Consider the following 18,643-nt stretch of genomic DNA (forward strand, 5'->3'; position numbering starts at 1 on the left):
TTTATATTTTTTGTAGTCTTTGTATTTTCCCTTCACATAAAATATACTTAATGAAAGGTTAGAATGCTGTTTTTATTTCATCTGGTGCATACAAAGAATGAGGTGTGCGTGCAAGAATAGTTTGAATTGAGAACCTGTTGCATTAATCTCCATTCTTCTCTTCTTCAACTCAGTACTGTGTTATTATGTCATAGCATTTCAAAATTGTGATTAATTTTGAGTGGCAAATGCAAAACAGTGAAAACATTAAAAATACAAAATTGTCGTTGGTTTGATAGTTTTGGATCTCGATTCAGAGTGTTCCTCTCTGTGATTCTCAATGTTTGTTTATGTCCAGTGATTGTAGACTTTGCTTTTAGAGTGCCAATAAGACTAATTTGGTTGAAAGGAGCATGTTAGTTATATGAAAGAGATAGAGGAGTAATGTTAGTTTTGGGAAAGTTGGGGTTTGTACGGAGACAAATCTGCACTATTTTCATTACCTCTCAATTAGAGGAGGGATTTTGGGCTGCAGTTCTCGATTCAAGGTGATTGATTAATGAAAAGAGACAATATTCTAAAATGTGTGTTCTGTTCTGATATGCTAAGCGAACTACTTCCAATTTGTACAATTGTTTTCTTTTTGTTTCTATGTTTACATTTAGGTCTAAGAAAGTACTGGGACGAGTCAGAGGGGTGTATTGTATGAAGTCTAAATCTGTGATGAGTGGTTGTCAGAAACTCAGAAAGCAAGGATGTTCTATGTTGAGTAGTGTGCCTACTATATTTGAATAATGTTCAATTAGTTCAGTGTTTACTAATGTTTATGGATAGTGGTCATGAATCTACATCTGATACCAGCAAGTACCTTTTACTCATCCCGGTACTTTCTTAGATCACGATTTGGGTATTATTTTTTTTTTAAATAGACCAAAAAGACATTTATAGTTATAGGTAGTTCTAAAAGGACTTTTGGTCTATTCGTGTGAAAGATGTGTTTCTCTACACCTGAAGTAGGCATGTTTGAATGTTCTCTATAAACAAATAATTTTTAAAGCCTATTAGGTGAACCCCACCTTTTCTAAATGATTCACTGTTTGAGTATTTGATGCTTTCATTGAAGGTGCTCATCATATCCTTGTACCCGGGGACCTCTGGGAAAAAGCAATCACTGGAACAAAAAAACACTCCAAAAAAGGAGCATGCACCAAGCAAGGGGTAACGCAAATGTATTGGACTGGAACAAAATAAACTGTCAAAACCGCCCATTGCGGCTGAACTATTCATACAGAACTTGGCAAATTATCACACAATATTTTGGTTACATTTTTAAGGCAGGTCACAGGCACTTATTGGTGGGACTAAGTCAGACCCCTATACCCAAATATATGCTCAATGATCCTAGTTGGTTGTGAAAACATTTGGCCACACTTACATTAACACCCCTTGTGACATTACAACCTTTCCCACACTGTGCCTCAACTGCATGATTGTGCTGATCATTTGAAAAATACTCCTTTTCCATTGGTTGGCACTGTCAAATATACATAACATTTTGAGATGGACAGGGGCGAGACATTCACACTGAGTCAGACCAACGGGGTGCCCCGTGGACATCAGCAAGGACACTGTACAATGTTGCACCCTAGGGACACCAAAACCTCTCTGTGCTGATTAGCTCCCCGTCCCGCACCCCATAGCCCCTGCACCAATGCGAACACAGGCAATATTTCAGCACACTGTTTCTGCTGAATGTTCAAGAAATACATTCTGATTGTCACACCAGGGCAGGCAGCTCTTTTCTTAAGCGCTGTCTGTGAGAAATGCTTTCTTAGCATGGTCCTACAATGATATGATATGGCATTTGTACAATAAAAATGGCTTCTCTATTGTTCACATAGCACTCAAAGAAAATCCCTATATCATAAGTCTCCTATGTCATCTTGTCCCCCCGTTCCCACTCTATAGACCTATCCCATACTGCACCCGGTGCACCCACCCCTTCTTGAGTTCCACCCTGGGTCTCCTTGCGCTGCGCCTGCTTCTATGTTATTTTATGCAAGCAGTGCCACGTTCAATTATGTCCTCACCCCGATATTACCCCCATGTCATTCTTGACATCACCCCGTTACTTGTGCAATTGGCACGTGCTTCCCCCTAAGCAACATTGGATCTGCACCTTTACAACATTCCCCCTTCAATCGATCTATCAATCAACACATTTTGAGCTAGCCACTCTTTGCTCTTTTCCTTTAGTATCCACACCCTTGTCGCCCTCTGCAAACTCTCCCTTTAAGCCTCACACCCCCCTGTGAGCAACCCATTATCATACATGCTTCCCTATCAGCTTAACAGCCTATGCAAAAAAGCTGCATAGTTGTCTACATGCAAGGGTGGCATTGTAAGCATTCCTAGTGGACCATATGCAGGCATTTCTTTTTGTGTTTGTGTGTAGTGTGTACAGTGTATACCTTTTCCAGCCAGGTCAACATTCAGGGCATCATATCTTCCCCTCCCCCTTTTTCTCTTACAAATTCCTAATCCTGACATGCACAAATGGTGATAGGTATCAGAACGAGTATTGGGACAGTTACTTTAAACATGTTTGTCAACCAAATGGGTACCCAGGCAAATAGATTGTCGAGCCAGTTGTCTGATGTTACTGTGCTTGTTTCCCTCATCATAGTATTGTGGGGTGTATGTAGCTCCTCAATAGCCTCTGATCAATTTCTGTTTGCTGCACCATTTGCAGGCATGAAAGTGGAACAACTGCTTCTGATATTCTTGCAGACACCCCCCCTCAGCTGTTAATAGGTCTAAGATTATCTATACTGGATGGAAACTAATCTGACCACCCTCAGTTTTTCCCTCAAAGTGTTTAGCCTTTTCTCTGTAAAATTAGCCAATTGTAGTACTTCATATCAGGTGATTTGCAGCCACTTTGCGTTGGCTGCTGTTTGGACACCGGGAAGCAATAGGGACGCAAAAATGTTTAATACTTAATGAAACAGTCGATACTCCAGTGGAATAGCAACCAGTCTGTCCGAGGACCTTTTGGGACCAGTAATTACTGTCCCTGGGAATTCTCTTCAAATTCAAAGATAGGGTTGGTCGTGTATGGACCCCCCTGCTCAATGCTTTCTTTGTGTGTAGATATTTATTCAATAGTGCAGAATCATTGTTGAACGAAATGAGATCTGAGCGGGGCGCAACCAGGCAAAGGCTGTGTAGGGTGAGGAGGGAACATGTGCCTCCCCAATCTGGAGGGAGCTGGCCATATGCCTATGTTCCACATGCCCACCCTCCATCCTGGCTACCCTAGGATAATAACATAAATGTTCCAATGGTGACCAACTTAAGAGTTCTCAAAACCTATACTTAAGAGTCTGTCTCTACACTAGTTCAACAACCACAACATTTCAACAGTTCTTTTAAGAGCTTTTCATATTCTGTACTGCTTTGTTGTCCTCCCTGCTTTTGCCTCTTGTCACCTGGACCTCTGCAGGGAAGATGTTCTGCCACTTTGCAGAACATCCCTCCAAGCTGGTGGTGTTTTACTGGTTTGGTCCTTCCAGACTGATGGGCTCACAGCCAGCTTTTTTCAGGTTTTATTGGGTTCTGGCAAATGTCTTCCTCTTGGGATTTCAATTTCTCTAACTTCACAAGAAGCCATTCCTGGAATTAGAGGCATAGCAAGGATTTTTTAACAGGTAATGCACGAGGCTAATGTAGTTGGGCCTACTGCAGTGACATTAACATCTTTAAATGCCCACGCAGCGCTGCTGAATGGGCATTTACAGATTTTGGGTGGGTCTTGCCACTCAGGCCCTACACTGCCTATGCCCCTGCCTGGAATTCTAATTTGTTCAGCCTTCACAACTACTCTTCCCCCAATATTGGTTTGACATGATTCACGATAAGTCCATGGACTTGGTTGTGCCAGGATTCATGAACTGTCCCTCCAGATCTGTAGCGTGGCCTTATCAGGATTCACACGAAGTGCCTTCTGGACCTTGGCACAAGAGGTGCCTCCTGGGCCTTGTGTTTGACAGGATTCACAACTGGTCCTACCCACACCTTTGCTGCAATAGGATTCAAATCAAGTCCCTCCTGTACCTTGGTGTCCTTCGCCTTCACTATGCTTTAATGGGGATTCCTCTCCCTCTCATTCCGGGTTCTTGTCAGGCAGCTATTCTTTAGTCATGCTCCTGCCATGGGAAATGGTTCAAATGTTCTCTCTTGTTCCCAGCGGTCACCAGTAGTAACCCTTCACACCTGACTAACCAATTCCCCTAAGTCCAAGAATTGCTATGGAGTACCTCTAGGCACAACACCCTCCTTGGGGTCTCCAGGTAGTAGCCACTCTCAAAGATGTTCCCCAAGAATCAAAGGTCTCTATCAACTTGTTTTAGTCAGCAGTATCGCTCAGCTTCTTTACATGTTTCATCTTCTCCCAGGAATCTTCCCTCCACAAGGGAGGCATATGGTGCACTTCTTCATACACATACACATATTCTACACCATGCGGACATGTTCTCGCTCCCTTAATACACCTGGGGCTGGGCAGGGTCTTCCCAAACTTTTGCCGGTTGGTTACTTTTGTTGCCTTGCTAAATCCCTTCTCGAGATTGGTTCACTTAGTTTAAGTTCCCAATTCCCTTCAACACCTTGGGATGAGCCCAGCTTTTGCATTGGCTAATCATCTGATGGATGAATGTTCAGTTTAACTGGAACACAATAGTTTAAAGGTATTGACAGTGTTCAGTGCCATCTTGGATTTCCTCTGCTAGCTTATGACAGGTTTCTGTTCTCCTGTCTGTTTTCTTGTCCATGTACTCTCTGCAAGCGCTAGGACGCCTATGACTTTGCATCACTCCGAGACTTTTCCATCCAATGGTAAGGGTTATTAGCTTCTTCCAGGATTGTAGTCTGCTCAATGATGTGACTTAAAGAGTTCTGCATTGCCTGATTTTTCCCTCAGTTCCACTCCTGAACCTGGTTGTAGTTGGCCCCGGGCATCCTGGTAGTTTGAGTGCCTGTTCTGATTTGCAGGTTTAATGAACTCCAGGACATTGGGCCTCATTACGACCTGTGCCGAATGCGTTTAACTGCGCCGGTAATGGTGCCGGCGCCGTTAAACGCATTCCGCACTATTACGAGGTTCCCTCGCGGGACCCGATGTGGACGTCTGGTTTTACCAGACGTCCAGAGCGGGTCCCACGAGGGGACCAGGGAGCTAACAACGGGCCGGTCGTAATCGGCCTGTTAGCTCACGCACCCATTCCCATTGAGCCCTATGGGGGCTGAAATGGGAATGGGGAAGGCCCGGGCCCGGGTTCCCTGAAGGAGGAATTACCGGGCCCTCCAAACTCGGAATGGCCCGGTAATTCCCCATTCAGGGAACCCGGACCTGTAGCCGAGTTTGGAGGCAGCCATGCCCTTATTAAGGGCATGGCTGCCTCCAAAGTCGTAATGAGGCCCATTGACTATAAGGCCCTGTCCTTGGCAAGACACCACTGCTTCCACTTCAGGAGCTGGGAATACTCTTTGCCACAGTCTACCGCATCTCGTGTGGAAAAATGAGCCCATGGGATCCCTCCTCAACAATCTTCTCAGATGCACATTGGGTAGCAGTCATGCCAACCTAGTCCATAGTGGCTCTCTTTCCCTACTTAAAAGGATGGAGCGTTCTAACAACTCACCACAGTGACCCTGAGCCACGTGTACCAGCTAACCAACCTCAAAAGGAAAAAGCTGCACAGCAGCTAAAGAAGACAAAGAAATGTGCAGGTTTGACAAAAATAGCATGAACATATTAGCAGTGATTAGCAGATGGTTGGACAGAGGAAATGTGACCATGATCCATTTGCACCAGTTGACATATGCAAACCAGTAAGGCTGGAATAAGGCAACGAAAAGAGGCTGACAAAAAGAGTGCAACAAGAAGAGCAGTGATTGGCTGGTGGGCAGGGTAGAGGTCACAGGGTCTTGACCTACTTGGATTAGATGAACAGAAGCATACAATTTCATTTCTTTACAACAAGGCATCCACTTCCTTGGAGATGCCATAGTGCCCAGGATTGGCACAGTCTACCACGAACCTTCCACGATAAGAAATGACCAGCAGGCTACTTCCACATTCACGAAATGACTGCACTGCTACGTACACTGTTAAGAAGTGTTCCATACCATAACTCACTAACCATTCCTGTCCAGACAAGAGAACTGAATTAAAATGCACAAACTTAAAGGCAAGCTCTCTCAGAAACTACCTGGACCCTGTTCAATCTACAGCTTGACCTGTAGATTGAAGATCTTGAACGGTTCGTGGGATCTTGGGAAATTCCACTGCCTACCAGACCAAGCTTAATTTGGCAAGCACTGCAAACCTGGCTTCTCTACATCAGGTGGAGCAGCACTGGCTGAAGACTTCTTATGAGGCACCTTACACACGTCTACGTGGCACAAGGGGATTCAACTATTTGCCAGACGTCGCTTAAAGACTTGTGCTGGCACTAAGGGTGAGATGGTTTGTGGAAAACTCAAATCACCCACATTTTGTGTGGTTCAAATCCCACAAACCTTTTGAAATTCCCCCGATGATTGTCAAGGGTAGTTTAAAATAACCCGGGGTAAAAAATGAAGCATTTGCAGGGAGGCTACTGTCATCCCCTGCAGGCCCCCCACTATGCCCCATTGCTCTCCTGGGGTTTGGATGGTCCCAGTATGGTATCATGGGCATGTTAAACTTGATGCTGTTTCCAAAGCTCTCTTGCTGGACATAAACAATAGTGTTAATGCAATGGTCAGCCCTCTCACTGTTTTCAATAAACCTTCTGGTCGCTCACACTGCACCTCATTGCAATATGATATGATATGATTGCTAACGTGCTTAATACTCAGAGGTTTCTAAGCGCGGACCCAAGGATCGAACCTGCGTTGCTTCGTGTTGTATGTTACCTCTAAGATATCCTCCCGAGATATATGTTGCAATCATGCTTTCTGCAGAACACCCAGGGCTCAAGTCGAGGGTACACGCGGGTGGACTGATTCAACCCACTTTTTTCAGAGGGTGCCTCCCCCTCCCTCCCTGCTAAAATGAGAAACATTGAATGTCCTCTTTGAATTAAAGCCAATCGCGGATCGAACCACAGTCGTCAGGTTTGCAGGCCCAACACTTCACCACTGCACTAAACAACCTGATGAAAAACAACAAAAGGTGAAATGTCCCATTTCAGTTCTACAAGCTCGAGGGAAAAGAGTTGAATTGGTTCTTGGAGTTTAAAACATGCACACACCTTTAAACGTTTTCAGAAACACTATTAGAAGAAAATATCCTCTCTTGGTTTTGTGTGTGTGTTGATTTTATGAAAGCAAATGCCATTCGTCCTGTGCAATTTGGGTGGTTATGCAAAGCCCAATTTCATGAAATGTCCATATTTCACCTTGATATGCTAATTTCCAGCAACGTCACATCCCATTGCGTTTGTTGATGAGTCCACCCACTTGGAAGCCGCTTTCCCAGCCCCCAATGAACACCAACACAGCTTTTCTCATTTCCTTATGTATTCTTTATATTTCCAAAGATATCATTTCTCAAAGAAGTTAAGAAACAGTCGTCACACTCATTTTAGTATTTGCAGTAACATTTTATTCCAGAAATGTTAACATTCAATTACTGAAGAACCTGTGCAAGATATGATATGATAAGTCATTTATAACGCGCCTGTACATAAGTGGATCAGCTATGCAGTTAATAACTAGACAGTGGGAGAAACATAAGATACAGTGGGCCTCGTTACAGCGGTGCAGTATAAATGGCAGTAAAGTGGAAGCAATTCCGCTACCACGACTCCACCAACAAATTACTGCACCTCCATGCTAGAGGTTTGGCGGTAAGGTGAAAGTTTTACATCCAGCAAAAAGCCAGAGTTAAGACTTCCACTTTGCCTCCAAAACGCTGCAGCTTTATCACGCGGTATGGCCGCTCACAGTAAATCTATCAAAAAATCCCCATGGAGTCCTATGAACTCCGAAAATTGGGATTTACACTGCCTTGCCACCACTCGTAATCCTGTGGTAATACCATAGGACCGAGAGGTGGTAGCAACGGTAAATGAGTTTGGCAGTTATTCTGTGGAAGTACCGCTGGATTACTGTCAAAATAATGATTAAGTTCAATATCTCCCAACTATTTCCATGTCCAAGGTGGGTGAATTCAGTTTCTTTTGGCAGATGACCACATACAAATCATGTCAATTGCTAATGGGCTTTGTTGTCTTTCTGAGTTACCCATTTAAGTCTATGGTAAACAGTACATTCTGTGGGGAGAGATTAAGTCCAAGGCGGTTCACCCTCCAAATGAGAGTGAGCAATGACGTATGCCTGAATAATGTGGTGTAAGACCAAAGGTGCGGTATCTGCCGAATTGCATCACAAGAACACACTAATAGGTATTTCTCTGATGTGGGTAGCACCCATGATGTTCATAGGTTTTTCTCTCTCTTGGGCATTTCTCATTTTCAGTTCACAGAGCGATTTGTAGGGAATTGCTTAAAATCGTAGGCATGGCGAGGGGATCATGACTTGACTATGTTTGCTTGCTTCCTAAACAATGGGTCCTGTGGTCAAGTCACGCCTTGACATAAGCATGCTTGCAGGCAGTGTTCGTCGAGGATAATAGAACGTTTTAAAAAAATATGATCTTGAGAGGAAACTGAAAACAAAGCTTAACAACAACTTCTATGAGGGATGCCCCAACATATGACAATACTGGCATCAAAGTTGATCCATACGGACCCATGATCACAACCTTGACAGATGATTTCCTAAAAATCTGCACCATCACCTTTGACCCCAACTAAAATTCAACATCTCCCTTCTTCTAAACTTCAGTCAGTCCCATTATTTACACTTGTGCTCTCATATGTAGCCCATATGTTAGCACCTCCTCCCACCTGTGGTCTGTGCGTCACTCCAAGTTAAGTATTTCATTTTTTACAAACAAGATAACACTGTGACACTCACATTAAGCAGCATGACTTTACCTGCTCCAAGGCTATAACTTTTGTATTCACATAAGACAGCATGCTGCCATCTCCCATTGCTCAGATTGCTAATTCTGAATGCATCCTCGAATGAAGCACAATATTTATATATTTTTAAAAACTTTGTATGTAGTCTCGGAAATACGTTGTTTGACATGGATTGCTAAACGTCAGACCCCCTAACAAGGCTCTTGGAATTCTGTTAGCTTTCCAGATGGAATGTCAAGGCCAGAGGCACTCCCATGCATGTGACTAGATATATCTTTAACAATGGTATGAATGTAAATAAATAAAAAATAAAAACAGACTGAATTTGAACAGATAATTTTCTTTTCGGTTCCAGCAAGCATACCTGTCACTGTGCTGTTCTCTCCTAGTCAAAATAAATTTAAAAGAAACATATAGCCTATAATTAAAATAATTTGGTAAAAATACAAGTTGGTGGGAGAGAACACAGGATCGAACCCTGCTCCACAATCTATCCGACCCGGCACACCACCGTTTTTACAAAAGGTTTGCATGTTTCCATGTGCTCGAACAGATGCTGTTGTGATACTTTCTACACAGCGCCCTGGTGACCAGCCTATGGAGATGCATTCATGAGCTTTAAGCACCATGTACCAAAGTGTCTTGTCTACTAACTGTGGTGAATACTGGTAGATCACTGCTTTGTTTTGCACACTACAACTTACCTGTGATTCATTCTCATACCCAATGCCTCCACCGCAGAGAGGGGAAAGGCTGCATCTTCCTTGCCAGTGGTGGTGTAGACAGGCTGTGGCTTGAAGGGCAAGGCACTCCCATTAATCTCCAGGGACAAACATTCCCTTTTAGATGAAGGAGATTAGAGTTACTTTTTGCAAGGCACTGCTTCTTTTTGTATGTTGTATTGCTCGTGGTGCAGACAAATGATCACACTGAAACAATTTCAGCCACAATAAGCTTTTCACGGGCCTGTAACTATGGGCCCGGGACATTACCTGACTCAGTAATACCTCCGCGGCTCAGGGATTATTGCTTAATTGATAGATGGCATAAATTATAATCACCTACTTCTGAGACTTCCATCTAATGTAATAATATAAAAAAAAGGCCAGATGTATGTTTGTCCCTGTAGCTTTGTCCGATACAGTAGCTTCACCTGTTGTCACGGCTAGATGGGGCAGTGGCCTTAGGATATATAGAGAAAATACCAATTTGCATAGCTTTGCCTATTGTCACTGCTAGAGGGAGCTGTTGCCTTAGGATATATAGTGGTCCTACTGTGTCAATGAAAAACTGCACTTTGACCCGTATGCATGGCCTCTACACTAGTAAATTATAATCACCTACTTCTGAGAATGGTACATATTAAAATGGCACACAAACTCCGGATTAAAGGCGCATCTGTTATTGGGAGGTACTTCCTTTGTCTGACTGCAGGATGCTATGTGTCCCTGGTACAATGCATACATGCAGATAGTAGCTGCATGTCCAAGACGTTTGCACACAGATCACTGCGCAATAAAGTAAAGCGCTAGCTGCACCTGAAGAAAATGCTAAAAACAGAAAAGGAGGATCAGTAATAACGAGGTATGCCCAGCCCATAAGAAAGCAGGCTGTTCTCACTGGCAATCTGTTGAAATTGCTTGGATAACTCTATATTGTGTATTTGTAAAAGCTATGCCCATTATGCATTGTACCCCATGCACTTGCATGTGTCAAATAATGCCTACAAGCTGCACACATGTTTGGGATATTAGCACAATTCATAATAATAATAATTTAGCCTTTAAATAGCGCTACGAACCCTCAGGTATCTGAGCGCTGCTTATTATTACCCACGGTGTGTGGTGCCCATTTATCGACCTCGGAAGGATAAAAGGCTGAGTTTGGCCCTGCCGGGATTCGAACCTGCATCAGCAGGCTCTGCACAGATGCTCCACCAGCTCATTGATTCATTTGTATAGAACTCAAGTTGTTCATGTCAGGAATGAGCAAATAAACCAGCCCTACACTTTAGGCTCACAAATATGATTCTAGGAAAATTCCCATATGTATTCTGAAATCCAGAAAGGTGTGCTCTCCTAAAACCAGAACATGCTTTGCACATTCTTTTCTAGCATATTGTTGAAACATGAGTGTGCGTGAAGATACGGTGCCCTCATAGACCCTACATTACCCCACTTAGCAATCGTATCTTCCTGGACAAAACACTGAATCAGAAGGAAATCCCACTTTCTTTTTGGAGTGCTTCTTTTATTTCCATAATGTCTGCACGTTAGACATTCAGAAAATGCTTTTTAGTAGCAGTTCAATTTTTGTCACATCACACACAACAATATGCATATTTGTGCCAGAGTGACTCCAAACAGGTATCTTTGTCACACAGATGATTTTGTTGTGTGCCTGAAAACTCAGATTACATTCCTCTGGGTGACTTTGTGTTTTGGTACAATGGAAGGGGTAATTTTGAAAATTGTTTATTTTTGAATTTCAGTTCAAACCATGCATCAGATGATGAAGGCTCAAATTTCGGCCTGTTCCTCATGAGTGTGCTAAAGATAATGCTTCAATAAAATGAAATTATCTCCTTTAGTTTGCAGACCCACCTCTATATGGAGTGGTAACAGCCTATCAAAAAATCCTGGCTGTGCTACTGGATTGCCACATTAACAGAGATCACCTCAGACTGTCATGTATCAACGATATCGACCCTTCTGGTCTGCCTGGTCCTTCAGTCTATAGACTCAATGCTGTCCACCTTCAACATGGCCAACGCTATGTCCTGGAGTGGTCTAGTTGTCCGTACGAACCTCATGCTCCCTTGAAAACAGTCACGCCCCCGCGCTCCCGCGCGTCTCAATGCTCTGCTTGCCTGCCTTCGCCCGGCAAGTTGTGTTCTCGTGCTAGCCCTTTTCCCTTTGTAAAACCTGATTTCCAAATCCTTTCCTTCCTGGTTATCCCTTATTCCCAGTGCTCATTCGGAACCCTTTTACCCTGCATTCTTATCCTGGTTCCATCATGGTCTCTACCTGGACTCTTCCTGGAACAACTGAACGTAACCGAGCCTTGGCATCTCTGCGACTGGGAGCCGCGAACCTCCGCGCCTCTCCGAAGTCCAGCAGAATGGATTCAGAAGACTCCAGAGCTTACCTTTACAAGGCATGCTCATCCAGGAAAAAGAAACCTGCACACTCAAAGAAGAAAACCACAAGAAGCAAACAGGTGAGTCACGAATCCGAGGACTCGGATTCTAACAGTTTGAGACGCCAGCTGACTACAACGTACCAGTCATGGAGGCAGCCGTTCAAGACCTAATGAGAGGCATGCAGGAACTCACTACTGAAGTGCAGAATCTTAAGGCTGAAAATGCCACCCTAAAATAGCTTCTTTTATCCAGAGACTCAGCATATCAGGAAAGTGCATCGGTAGGGGGCATTGTGAACAAGTATGATGGGAATCCAAAAACCTTGTGCTCCTTCCTGGACTCTTGTTTGGTTCATTTTACCTTTAAACCATACTACTTCTCTACCCCCAGAGCTAAGGTGGGGTTCATGATCTCTCATCTGTCTGGCAACGCACTGGCCTGGGCTACTCCTTTGGTTTCCCCTGGGGATTCGGTACTTGATAATTACGATGGATTTGTTTCTGCCCTCAAGACCATGTTTGACCGCCCAGATCAGGTGTACTCCGCCCAGGAAAAATTGTTAGAGTTTCGGCAAGGAAATCAGGATATGTTGACATACGTTACTCATTTCAAACAATTGGCTAAGGACGCTAACTGGAATTCAGAAGCATGTTTAACCTTGTTCAGGCGCGGGTTAAGTGAAGAAGTAAAGGATGAACTAGCCAGAGTAGCCCGCCCAGCCTCCTATCAGGCCCTCTTAGATCTATCCTTACAGATAGATTTCAGGATACAAGAGAGAAAGGCTGAGAAAAAGAAGACACGGAACCTGCCACCAAAACCCCTACCTGAATACAATAATCCTGGGGAACAGGAACCTTCACTCCAGGCTCAATCCGAACCTGAACCCATGCAACTAGGGTCCTTGAGAGGCCCCATAGCTAACCAGGAAAGCACAGGAAGGATGAATAGTGGTCTCTGCATGTACTGCGCATCAGATAAACACTTAGGGCCTGATTCATGGAACGTTTATCTATGGGATTGCGCCATTATAAAACACTTCCATGAATCAGGCCCTTAGTGCATAATTGCCGATTGCCCCTCCTCGTCGTTTGGGAAATGCCAGCTCCCGATCCTGAACAGAGCCCAGTTTTGGGAAAAGGAATCTTGCTCCGACATTTCACCTTCACAAGACTGTTCTTTGACCAATACCTTGGTGCTACTCCAGGTAAATCTTTCAACACCCAACCAAGAAATACATTCAATACTGGCCCTGGTGGATTGCGGTGCCATGGGTCTTTTTTTGGATGATGAGTGGGCACAGAGACATCACATTTCCCGAGAGAATAAGGAGGTTTTCCAGGCAGTGGAAGGAATCGATGGAAAACCCTTGTCCTCGGTCCCATAACTCAACAAACATCAGAGCTTGTGCTGTCTATTCACAATCACCAGGAAATGTTGCGTTTTGACATTATCAGAGCAGCTCACTATCCCATAGTGCTTGGCATGCCATGGTTGAGGAAACACAATCCATATATCAACTGGACAGCTGGATCCTTGTTCCTGAGTTCCGAGTTCTGCCTCACTAACTGTCTATCTGGGAAACCCAAACAGTCTACCGGAGTGAAGGTTCCAAAATCACAACACCTCACGGTCTCTGCCATTACCCAGGTACCCGAGGAGCACCGTCAATTTTCAGATGTATTTTCTTCTGCCATTGTTCAATCACTCCCTCCTCATCGTCCTGAAGATTGTGCAATTGACACGGAAGAGAGTGCAGTTATTCCATTTGGAAGGATGTTCATTCTATCAGAACCCGAGAATGTTGCCTTGCAAGAGTATCTAGACACCAATCTTTCCAATGGAACTATTCATCCATCCAAGTCCCCAGCCGGTGCATCTCTATTTTTTGTACCCAAGAAGGATACCAAAGAACTCCGTCCATGCTTGGACTACCAAGGTTTCAATAAATGTACCCTGAAAGACAGGTAGCCCTTGCCTCTTATCTCGGACATCGTCAAGGCCCTACGTGGAGCCGTCATTTTCACCAAATTGGATTTAAGAGGGGCCTACCATCTGATTCACATAAAGGAGGGCGACGAATGGAAGACGGCCTTTCGGACCCCCTTTGGTCACTAAGAATATTTCGTGATGCCATTCGGCTTAGCTAATGCTCCTGCCGTGTTCCAGCGTTTCATGGATCGGGTCTTTTCTGACATGTTGTTCCTTTTCGTCATTGTCTACCTAGATGATATTTTGATCTATTCCCAGGACTTGACCTTACATCAGAAACACGTCTCCTTGGTCTTACAAAGGTTACGCCTACACCATCTGTTGGCCAAACCCGAGAAATGTATTTTCCACGTGTCCACAGTCAAGTACTTAGGATTTGTTTTGAGTCCCCTAGGAGTAGCCATGGATCCGCCCAAAGTGGAAGCAATCCTTTCTTGGCCAGCCCCAACCACAGTGAAACAGGTGCAGTCATTCCTAGGACTTGCACATTTTTATCGGAAATTCATTCCTTCATTTTCAGCCATCGTTCAACCCATTGACCGTCTTTTAAAGAAGGATACCCACTTTCAATGGACTGCTAGCCAAGAAGCAGCCTTTCAGAGACTCAAACATCTGTTTACTAGTGAACCCATCCTGGCTCAACCAGACACAACCAAGCCCTTCCTGGTAGAAACTGATGCTTAAGAACATGCTATTGGGGCCGTTCTCAAGCAAGCTACGGGAGACAGATCGGAACACCCAATTGCTTATTTATCACGCACATTACAACCTAGTGAAACTCATTACTCAGTCCTGGAGAAAGAACTACTAGCCATCAGACAAGCCTTCACAGATTGGCGTCACCTCCTTTTGGGCGCAAGGCATCCAGTCGTGGTAAGGACCGACCATCGGAATCTCCAGGTTCTACAGGCCATGGAATGCCGAAACAGTCGCCAGGCAAGATGGGCCTACTTTTTCACCCAATATCAATTCAACATCCAACCCATCCCTGGCCCATCCAATGTAGTAGCGGATGCTCTGTCCCGGAGACCGGATTACATAAAAGAAGGTGATCCAGTCCTTCCCAAGATGTTTTCCGACAAGGTGTTCATAGCACAGGCTACCTCTCTCTTGGAACTGAGAGGTGAAGAGACTCCAACTTCAGATATTTGGAAGGAGTTCAATACCGATAATCCTTGGGCTCTCTCAATCACAGATGAATACCTCTTTAAGGAAAAATGTTTGGTTGTTCCTACCCCGAAATCTCGATCCAAGATCATGAGTCTTTGTCATGACACATTTCATTCCGGGCATTGTGGCATAACCGCCACCTATCAGACAATCAGAAGAAACTTTTGGTGGCCTCAGTTGCGCTCTGATGTACGCGCTTATATACAAGCCTGTTCAGTCTGCAACCAGTATAAGATCGACAATAGGAAACCAGTAGGTTTGCTTCAACAACCAGAATTACCATCTCGACCATGGGAATTCATTGCCACTGACTTCATCGTGGACCTTCCTCACTGCAGGGAATTTACCACTATAATGGTCACTATAGACCTCTTCTCTCACATGGCCCATTTTACCCCCTTAACCAAGCTTCCTTCAGCTCCCGAAATGGCAGAGGTCTTTGTCTCTCACATATTCCGGTTACATGGATTACCCTCCAAAATCATCTCTGATCGTGGATCTCAATATGTTTCCAAGTTCTGGAAGCATCTTTGTAAGCAATTGGGTATTCAACGGGCATTGTCATCTGATTTTCATCCACAAACAAATGGGATTACTGAGAGAGTTAACCAAACCCTGGAACAGTTTCTACGTTGTTTTGCATCTAAGGTACAAGATGACTGGTCACTCCATATTCCTGTAGCCGAATTTGCCTACAATAATTCTGACCATTCCACGACAAGGATAAGTCTGTTTCTGTGTACTCAAGGGTTCCACCCTTCAGTGATACCCACACTTCTGCCTCCGCCCACATTGATTCCTTCAGTAGACGCATGGATTGCTCAAATAACTTCCATCCACAAGCAAGTTAAGGAAGATCTAGAAAAGGCCAGGATGGACATAAAGAGATTTGCGGATATCAAAAGACGTCCCGGGCCTTCTTACACTGTCGGAGATAAAGTTTGGCTCTCATCTCGTCATCTACCCAGACACCTAAGCCCAAACAAGTTAGCTCCTTGCTTCTACGGACCCTTCACGATAATTGAGATTATCAATCCAGTCGCCTTTCGACTCCAATTACCCACCACTTGGAAGAGCATCCACCCTGTCTTTCGTACATCACTGCTAAAACCCTTCCATCAGTCAAGTAAGCCAATTCCTCAACCTCCTCCACTTCTTGTTGACACCCAAATCGAGTTCGAAGTGTCCCGGATCTGTGATTCCAGATACAGAAGAGGTCATCTGTAATATTTGGTGGAATGGAAAAGCTATCCGCCTAGCGAGCGAACGTGGGAACCAGTCTCCAACTTAACCACGCCTACTGTTACGTTTTCACCGGTCTCACCCAGGCAAGCCGGGTGGACTGGAGTTTAGGAGGAGGCATGCTGTCATGTATCGACGATATCAACCCTTCTGGTCTGCCTGGTCCTTCAGTCTATAGACTCAATGCTGTTCACCTTCAACATGGCCGACGCTATGTTCTGGAGCGGTCTAGTTGTCCGTACGTACCTCATGCTCTCTTGAAAACAGTCACGCCCCTGCACTTCTGTGCGTCTCAACGCTCTGCTTGCCTGCGTTCGCCCGGCAAGTTGTGTTCTCGTGCTATCCCTTTTCCCTTCGTAAAGCCTGATTTCCAATTCCTTTCCTTCCTGGTTATCCCTTCTTCCCAGTGCTCATTCGGAACCATTTTACCCTGCATTCTTGTCCTGGTTCCATCCTAGTCTCTTCCTGGACTCTTCCTGGCACAACTGAACATAACCGAGCCTCTGCGTCTCCACGACTGGGAGCCGCGAACCTCCGCGCCTCTCTGAAGTCCAGCAGACTGGATTCAGAGAGGCGCCAGAGCTTACCTTTACAAGGCACGCTCATCTAGGAAAAAGAAACCCGCGCACTCAAAGAAGAAAACCACAAGAAGCAAACAGGTGAGTCACGAATCCTAGGACTCGGATTCTGACACAGACAGTGCTTGGCACACAAACATATCTTCTGAACGTTCTGGCCACTAACTTATCTATATCACACATTTCAACTTTGGTTATTTCACATGGTCCATAGACTCCCCAATAATAGGTGAAAACGCTCCACAAGTTGGGTATAGTGAATGCACAAACTGCATATATGACAGTTTACATATTACACATTACAGGGTCAGATAGTACTTTAATTGTAAACATTTTTCGAAACAATCTAAAGTAGAGGACACAAGTAGAGGACACAAGTTTGTTACTTAAATCGTCTGGTAACTTGGGCGACAATATCAGACTTAAGAGGACGTTCTCTGTGTGCAATGTTCTGGGGCAATTCTTCGGGATGGGGCACCCTTCTGTTTCAGTGGCATACCTTGCCATTGCCTATAGACATTCTAAAATGTCATACATGAATTGAAAGTTCAATTGTTCATGTTTTGGCAATACAATCCACACATTCTGCTTTCTACATCCATGGACATTATTTGGGTGGGCAAGGGGGTCACAGCTGCTGACCATGGCAACCGCCGTACAACCTCTGGCTGTGTCACTGCTGCCACTGGTCAAGGGGGCACTGTGAGTGGCAGCAACACATGTGTGGCTTTCAGGGCCACCCCGTTTGACTTTGGCTAGAAAATAGCATGATCTAAAATCTGCTTTAAAAAAAATGCACCAGTTACATGTAATACCAAATGCTATAATGTGATGTTTTGCTTAAAATCAGTATGATTTTTAAGGAAACTCATATTCTTACATTTCGTGAACATGGAGCACATTGGAATTCTAGGAATGAATGGTTTCCAGAGCATTGTTTCTGTTCCAACAGGATGGTGGGGCACTCTTTATTTCCATATGATATGATATGGCATTTATAACGCGCCTATACACAAGTGTTTCAAGGTGTGATGAGGCAAGGGAGGGGAAACAAAGGAAGGACAGAAAGCAATCCTACTAGGCCAGGTGTCATTCAGATCTCGCAAGTGCATGGGGTGGTAACGGCCAGCAGGTGGCAAGAAGTGCAGACATCAGGTGTCAAGTGCTGTTAGTGGGACTGTAGGGATACAGAAACAGTCCCCAAGTGCGAGGGTTGCCAGGCTGGCAGTGCAGGTGTGTGTGACTGGAGGGAGAGGGACCAGGGCCCGAGATCAGAGGGTGGCCAGTAAACCAGTGCAGTTTCAGTTTCAGCCAGGAGGTCAGCAAGGGAGAGGAGGAGAATAAGCAGAGAAAAGAGAAAGGTTTCGATGTGCTTCCGGAACCGGAGTTGGTTCTCCTCAAGTTTCAGGGAGGCAAGGAGGCTAACTAACATGGGAGAGCCTTTTTATTGTTGTATACTGATTTACTAAGTATTGCACGTTACAGAAAATAATTATATGTTTAAGAGG

Source organism: Ambystoma mexicanum, chromosome 4p (genome assembly GCF_040938575.1).
Source record: "Ambystoma mexicanum isolate Mex_15411 chromosome 4p, UKY_AmexF1_1, whole genome shotgun sequence".
In the NCBI taxonomy this organism is placed as follows: domain Eukaryota; kingdom Metazoa; phylum Chordata; class Amphibia; order Caudata; family Ambystomatidae; genus Ambystoma; species Ambystoma mexicanum.